Here is an 8,136-nt window from a genome sequence, read left to right as displayed (position 1 = left end):
CTCTGTGTGTATTTTGAGCTCCATAAGACTAAAATAATTGTCTATGGTTGAATTTATTTTCTTATGTTTCCTTATTTACCCAGTCTATGACATGATTTTAACTCTTTATTAAGGTGGGCTCTGCTTCCTGGGTGGAGGACATACTGTCTCAAGCTTTTGAGTGTATTTGCAGCTATTTTCAGGGATATCCCCCCAAGGACATTAATTCCCCCAAGGTCTCATGAGAGGCTATGACTGCTCTCCTGGTCTGTGCTCTGATCTGTGGATGACCACAAGCACTCCTTTCTGCCCTGAAATTCAGACTGCAACCTGTATCTGAGTATGGGCAAAGCAATAGAGTCCTGCCTCAAGGATAGCAGAGAGACCTCTGTAATCTCCCACAACCCCCCTTACCATGAATGCTCTAGAAGCAGCTGCCCAGAGTCTGGACTATGCCAAGACCTGCACTGGACTGGGGTTCACTCTCATTCTGGTGTGGCAGAGTTTTGCCTCTGCCCTTCCCAATTGTCCTTGGCAATCCTTGGGCTGAGAAGTCTGGAAAATGCCACCACTTTCATAGACCCAGGCAAGCCCAGGGAACCAGGTTGTTCCTGGCTAATCCAAAATGCCTCATTCCCAAATGGCAGGCTGTGCCACAGGCCCTTTCTTTTTTTTAAGACAAGGATGTTTATTGGGGGAGGAGGAGGTGGAACAGATGGAGAATCCACAGATTCTTCAGCCACCAGAGGGAAGGACCCTTGGGATCCTGAGGATGGCTGGGTATGTCGGGCATGTTGCCATCATCTCAAACGGGAACAGGGTAGTTGTAAGGTGTGGCTCGGTTGATCATGCCTGCATACTTGGTATAGGGGCTTAAGCGGGGCTAAGAGCAGAGCCATGGTGCCGATGGCAAAGGACATGGTCATCATGGGTTCCTTGGCCCAGGCTTCCTTCAGGAACTGACCCAGTCTGCCCACCATGGTGGCCACTTTCCATAGGTCCTTTCTAACCCCAGTGTAAAAAACCTTTCCATTGCATCTTCCAAATCATCTTGGGCTTGAAAACTATTTCACACAGCCTTTTTTGTGGGTTCTGCCACTAGAATTTGGTTAGAGTCATTATGTAAAGGTATTTGCAATGATCTGGGGGACAGCTTGTGGGAATTCCTGCTTTTACTTCACTATCTCCCACATATATGTATTGAACTAGTAGTAGTTGCCCTCCATAATTGAAGAGGGCAATGATATCATATATATTATATATATATATATATATATATGTTTTCATGACTTGCACATTTTGTTTATTATGGTGAAGGAAACACTGTGCAAAGAGATCTTTCCTATTGCCTTTGCCCAACCCATCTCACACCATGGCATGATTTGATAGGAAACAGGATTTTTAGTGATGGTCTGGATGTTCTGGGAGTCCTTTCTCATTTGAATTTCATTTCCTTCCTATGCCAATAAGATACCATGAAGCTCCAGTATCTCCAGACCATGACAATACAGTACATTCAAGTCTGACCCTCAAAGGTCTAATCCTTGGCATGTTTCCTCTCAGGAAAACATACTTCCCCTAGAATTCAAAAACTTTGGTTTCCCAGATGTTGCCCAGTGGGTCATAGGAATAACACTTCCAGATGCCTATTGGCATTGTCTATGGTTGAAGATATGAAGATCTGATCATCTTCAAACCTCTGACATACAGACAAGTATATAATTATGTGTGGAGATTTTGTGTGTGTATGTATGTGTGTGTGTGTGTGTGTGTGTGTGTGTGTGTGTGTGTGTGTAGGTAAATGCATATATTATAACAAGAAAAACAAAGTGTTTTTAATCAAGTATTTAATCAAGATTTTCTAGTTGATTACAAACTGACCTATCCTTCCTCTGAACTCTTGAAGCTCTTCTTGGAGGAAACATGGATAAGAACCCACCATAGAAATAACTAGGACTCCATTACCTATTTGAAGACATTCAGAAATTAGGAATTCCTATAAGACATCTCCCAAGCTGAACTAAGCTAGAAACTGTAGATATTATGTGTGCCTGATATAATGTGTACCATATATAGTTTATATCTTTAGAAATCCTCTTATTTGCTGAGAGGATTTTTCTTGTTACCTCATTGATAATGACTAGAGAGTGATTGTCCAAGTCTTGTTACTGAAGAAGTGTACAGGAGATGAAGAGAATGTTCATTCTCCTCATGTAAGCCATAGAAAAATGGGGAATTCCAAGGACAAGAGGATGATAACAAGGAAGGCAGAAAATCTACTTTTCATCACAAATGTCCTAACTATAAGCTTCTATTGGCAAGAAATGAAGCACAGTCTAAATGAACTCAGGTTGTTGGTCAATAAGAGATTTATAGTAAAAAATATGATTTCTTATTTTGGTTCTTTCCCTCTTTGAGCACCTATTGCTCCCAGTGAACAAATGCATCACAGCAGTGACACCAGTGTATGAGGACTAAGGAATGTTTTATACGCCAATGGATTTTCCTTTAACCTTGTTATAAGCTTGTAGTTAGATAATGCCATGAATGTGTTGGGGGAGAATGCACCAGGTGTTATTAAACCTATTTAAAGTCTCACTGGCCATGAATTTATTTCAAAATTCAATGATTAGAGATAAAAACAAAATGGCTTTGAATATCAAGGAAGGAAATGGGGAAATGTAACAAAACAGGTCATATGGCTATTTAGAAATCATGTTGCTCTTTGGAAGGGACATTATGGTGAGATGAGTACACACGAACTTGTAATATTAGAGTCCTGTTGAAATTCTCATTGGTTATAAAATTGACAAGAAAAATTTTTCAAAGTGAATTTTTGTTTTGGAGAAAGAAAACAAAACTAGAAAAGAAGAAAAAAGAGTGTTTAAATTTCAGCTTGGCATCTATACTCATTAATTAGTTAATAACAATTGTTAACATGAATATATGTAAAGTTTGTGAAGAGCTTTACAAATATCATTTTATTCAGTTCTTACAATTATCATGTGAAGTAAGAACTATTATCACCCATATTTAATAGAGGAGGAAACTGAGGCTAAGTAGAAGATAAGTGACTTGCCCAGGGTCACACAGTTAGAAAGTTTCTGAGGCAGGATTTGAAATCAGGTCTTTCTGACTCTATAATTCATAAGAATGAGAACTAGAAGAACCCTTAAAGCACATCTTGTAGCACATCTACATAATTTTAATATGGCAAAATCAATCTCAAGAGACTGAAGTAATTACTGATGTAATTTCAATGAAGTCATAGGCAGTCATTATCAGAGCTGGGATTTGAATCTAGGTATTCTGATTCAAAATCCGGGATTTCTATTAGACTCCATATGGATTTCAAATCTGGTTTAATATACTAACTATGTAACCCATGAGCAAATCACTTAAACTTGTTTGCCTTAGTTTACTCATCTGTAAAATGGAGATAATGATAACAGCTGATTCCAAGGACCTGAAGCAGGAAAAGGCAAACAACTCCAGTCTCTTTTTCAAGAAAATCCCATACAGGGTCACAAAGAGTCAGACACAACTGAATGACTGAACAGCAACATCACAAAGGACAGTTGTCATGTCAAATGAAGTAATATTTGTCAATCCTTTTTCAAACTTTAAAGAGCTATACAAAATTATCTTTTATCATTATTACTATTATTATTATTATAATTATCATTATTATTATTTTCTGTTTGGGATGGAGGCCATAATATATTCCTCATCTGAAGGATAGCAGTATGTCATGAAACCATACTAAGGAGTTAGTCCTTACTAAATACTAAAGTATTCTTTAGTGAAAACAGCATGTTTTTTTTTTTTCTGGGGTTTTAAGGGGAGAGATGTAAAGGTACACAAGAATCAAAGCCTAGGAAATCCATGCAACCTTATGTAGTATCAAAACGAGTAATTGTTTTTTTTTTAAATTTTTTTTCAGGTCAATGGGGTTAAGTAGCTTTCCCAAGGCCACACAGCTAGGTAATTATCTAGGTAATTATTAAATGTCTGAGGCCGGATTTGAACTCAGGTACTCCTGACTCCAGGGCCAGTGCTCTATCCACTGCGCCACCTAGCCATGCTAAAATGTGTAATTCTTAAGCAAACCTAGAAGCCATTCAGTCTATGTAGGCAGAATTCAACTGGAACAGGAATTCTGGACCTAGGGTTCATGAACTTTATATAGAAAATTATTGAACTTTAGTATATTTGGTTTTCATGAATACACACACACACACACACACACACACACACACACACACACACATTTATAAACATTCTTCTAAAAAGGTGTTCCCAGATTTTACCAGATTTCCAAAAGGGACTATGACACACATAAAAAAAAAATGTTAAGAACTAATTTTTTAATCAAATTTAGGATCTAGCTGTTAGATAGCACAAGGGATAGAGTACAGGTCCTGAAATCACAACAACTTGTTTAAATCTGACTTTAGATACCTTTCATCTATGGAATCCTGGGCAAGTCACTTAAATTTTTTTTGCTTCAGTTTCTTCCTCTATAAAATAAGGATAATAACATCTATTTTCTAAGTTCTTGTGAGGTTCGTTTGAGATAATAATTGTAAAGCATTTATTATCATGACTGGCTCATAGAAAGTAATATAAAAATATTCATCATCACTATCTTCTTCTTTTGAAAGTCTCCATATCCATTTTTTTTCTTTTTTCTTTTTTGGAGAAAGCAAACAATTTCAGTATGTTTAGCAAAAAAAAGTTCCAAATACAGTCAAGCAGAGTTGGACATAACTGAAAAGAACTAAACAATAACAATGCCCATTTGAAGGAAATGCCCAAGGAAAAATTTATATGTAGCCTTGAATGTTTGTCAAAAGGTAAAGAATGGAAAGAGGATCCAACCAGATTACCAGAGACCATACCACCTTCACTCTTTTACTATCTCTTGTTCTAAAAATTATAATCAATTAAATATAACTATTATCTCATCATTTGATCACCCTAATGTTCTATTCACCATTCTTTTGACTTTCTAGATCATAATTTCCCTTCCTTGCCTACTGCTCACCTACATACTTTGTTTTAGTTACTTAAAATATAAACTCCTTGAGGCAGGAAGTCTCAACTTTGTATTTGTATTCTGCAAGATTTAACTCAGTTCTTAACACTTAGTAAACTCATTATAAATGTCATCACTTATTCAGGAAGCCCAGTATAGTGGCAGTATATGCTTGTGGGAATCCAGAGCCACTAATAGAGTAGACATAATAATAATTATCCTTACCTATCTCAGTTTCTTCATCTGTATAATGAACTAGAGAAAGAAATGACAAGTTTGCATCTTTGCCAAGTATATTTGTCCATAAAACTCCAAAAGAGGGCACTAAATATTGGACACAATGGGAAAGACTGAAAGAATAATTAATAGTAATGACAATTAGAATTTATATAACATTTTTAGATTTGCAAAGTACTTAACAAATATTTTCTCATTTTATCTTCACAATAACCCTTAGCTACTGCTGCTATTTTTATCCCCATTTTACAGATTAGGATATGGAAGCAAACAGAAATTAAATAGCTTACCCAGGATCATACAAGTAGTAAATGATTGAAGTTGAATTTTAATTCAAATCTTTCCTACTGTAACTTCATCAGTACTCTTGGTTACTACACTACCTACCTATTTCTGAATCTCAAAGGACATGAAAGAATACTATTGAGTTGTGTCACAATGGCACCATTATGCTCTACAATGAATCAGAAAAAGATTAAATACAGGAGATAGCCTCTGAGCAAACTAACTTCAAAACTGAACAAATACACATCATAAGAAGATATTTACAATGTAAAACTCTCATAAAGCTTTATCTATATAAAAAGAGATTGTGTTAGGGGTGAACTGGTATCAACTCCAACCACCTGAAGATGGCTGATTGTTAAACATTCAATGTGAGCATTTACAACTCAGAAAGAAAATGCTACAAAATTTTACTTGATTGTTTAAATTTAAGAAAATGAAAGAAAATGTTATTAATGAAGATCAAAGTTAAAAGTTTGTCCTCTCTGTATTTCTTTTGGGGGAAGAGAGCCTGTTGGTAAACATTTATCAGCAAACTCCTACATATATCTCTTTCAAGCACCTTGTATCTTTGAAATACTATAATAATGTCAACAATATGAGTATACTTCCTCCTTTGATAAATCACAGGGAACCATGGACTTACTCTTCAGATATAAGAGATGGGTAGCATGATTCATCAGAATGAATATAGGTATTGTAGCTAGAGAATGTGTATTCAACTCCTAACTCTTCCTCTAATAGTCTATGTATCCTTGAGCAAATTATTAAAGAGCCTAGAGAGTTCTATAAGAGCTCTTTAAAGTTATCTGGTTCAAACTCCCTTGCTGAAACATACACTAGCAAGTAGGTGACAGGTCCAGGATTTCAGCTGGGGTCTCATGACTACAAATTTGTACTTTCTGCATTGCAATGTATTTGGTCTCAATTTCCTTAATTGGAAAATGAGGGTATTTGTCTAGAGAATTTCAAAAGTCCCCTTCAGTTCTACATCTATGATCTTCTGATGTCTGGAGTCCCTTTCAGCTCTAAATCTATAACCTGTGAGGTTTGTTTAATATTAGCACGGAATGTCATGCTTACATGTCAAAAGACTATCAGAAAAAAGGATTGGTGGAAAAAAATCATTGACTCTGAAGTCAGAAGAAAGAAGATGAAATTCAACCTCTGACACTGCTGATGTCAGTTTGAGGAAATCATTCAATTTTTCTGAGCTTCAGTTTCCTAATTTTTTTAAGGTTTTTGCAAGGCAAATGGGGTTAAGTGGCTAGGTAATTATTAAGTGTCTGAGGCTGGATTTGAACTCAGGTACTCCTGACTCCAGGCCAGTGCTCTATCCACTGCACCACCTAGCCGCCCCCCAGTTTCCTTATTTTCAAAATGGTTGTTGTTTATCCTTTGTTTTCAAAGAGGAGCAATGACACTGATATCTTGACTTGTGTGTGTTTGTATGTGTTTGTGTGTGTGAAGTGAGACAGAGTTGCACAAAATTATCAGTCTAACTTCCTCTTTCAGAGTCATCTAAATCTATTGGCAAGGCACAAAGTCAAGATAAGATGGCCCAGGATTCAGTAGATGACCTTGGTGTTTTCAGTGTCTGACCAAGTTCTAAAAGTTTCACATAGTCTGCTTCAGTAGCCTTTGTGGTCATTGGAACAGATTATTCTCATCCATCCATTCTGCTGGGGAAAGTCTTCATGTGCTTAGGGTAAACTCATTCTAATTGATTGATAAATCTGAGGTCTGTCATTGATCTTCAAACTGCTTTAGCCCGTATGCTGAGATGGTTTTTTTTTTCTCCCAAGAACACAGCACTTTGAAAACACCCCAAACTTCCAATACCGTAGAACCAATTCTGAAAATAGTGTAAAATAAAAGTCTGAAACTTGAGGCAACTCCATACAAACAGCAGAAACAGAGCCCAACAATAATAAAAAAAAGTTCCAAATCAAGAAATAAAGTATAAAATAGCAGCAACAACAACAAAAATTCCTGACCATAAAATCTACTGTGGTGGTGACATGGAAAATCAAGGAAAACTCAGAAAGATAGGAAATCTTAATAGCTACAAGCAGATACTCAAAAACAAACAAAAAAATGTTAATTGAATATAAGCCTAACAATAATTCATGGAAGAATTAAAGATGATTTTCAAACTCAAATAAGAATGTTAGAGGAAAAATTGGAGAAAGAAGTGACAGCTAAGAAAGATAAATATTAAACATCAATGAATAATTGGTAAAAGGTACCAAATAAGACTGAAGGACCTAACATTTCAAGAAACAGAATTGGTCAAATGGAAAAAAAGGTACAAAAATTCATTGAATATGATATTCCAGGAGGCAAAATAATTAACCTATTGAGCAAAATTAAGCATAATCTTTCAAGAGAAAAATAATAGATATTTAAAGAAACAGAGGACATTCAAGCATTCCTATTGAAAAGACCGGAGTTTAATCGATAATTTGACTTTCAGATACATAACTCAAGAGAAACAGAAAATGATAAGCTAAAAAGATAGATCATAAAGAACTCAATAAGGGGGCGGCTAGGTGGCGTAGTGGATAGAGCACTGGCCTTGGAGTCAGGAGTACCTG

The 8,136-nt window shown here is 36.1% G+C and overlaps 1 pseudogene; it reads right to left on the bottom strand.

Moving 5' to 3' along the window:
- Window positions 1-667: 667 nt before the first annotated feature.
- LOC141505590 (NADH dehydrogenase [ubiquinone] 1 alpha subcomplex subunit 3 pseudogene) lies at window positions 668-959 on the bottom strand (annotated as a pseudogene).
- Window positions 960-8,136: the final 7,177 nt, after the last annotated feature.

This window comes from Macrotis lagotis, chromosome 1, assembly GCF_037893015.1.
Source record: "Macrotis lagotis isolate mMagLag1 chromosome 1, bilby.v1.9.chrom.fasta, whole genome shotgun sequence".
In the NCBI taxonomy this organism is placed as follows: domain Eukaryota; kingdom Metazoa; phylum Chordata; class Mammalia; order Peramelemorphia; family Peramelidae; genus Macrotis; species Macrotis lagotis.
The sequence above is the reverse complement of the archived record's forward strand: the minus strand, read 5'-3'. Positions and strand labels throughout refer to the sequence as shown.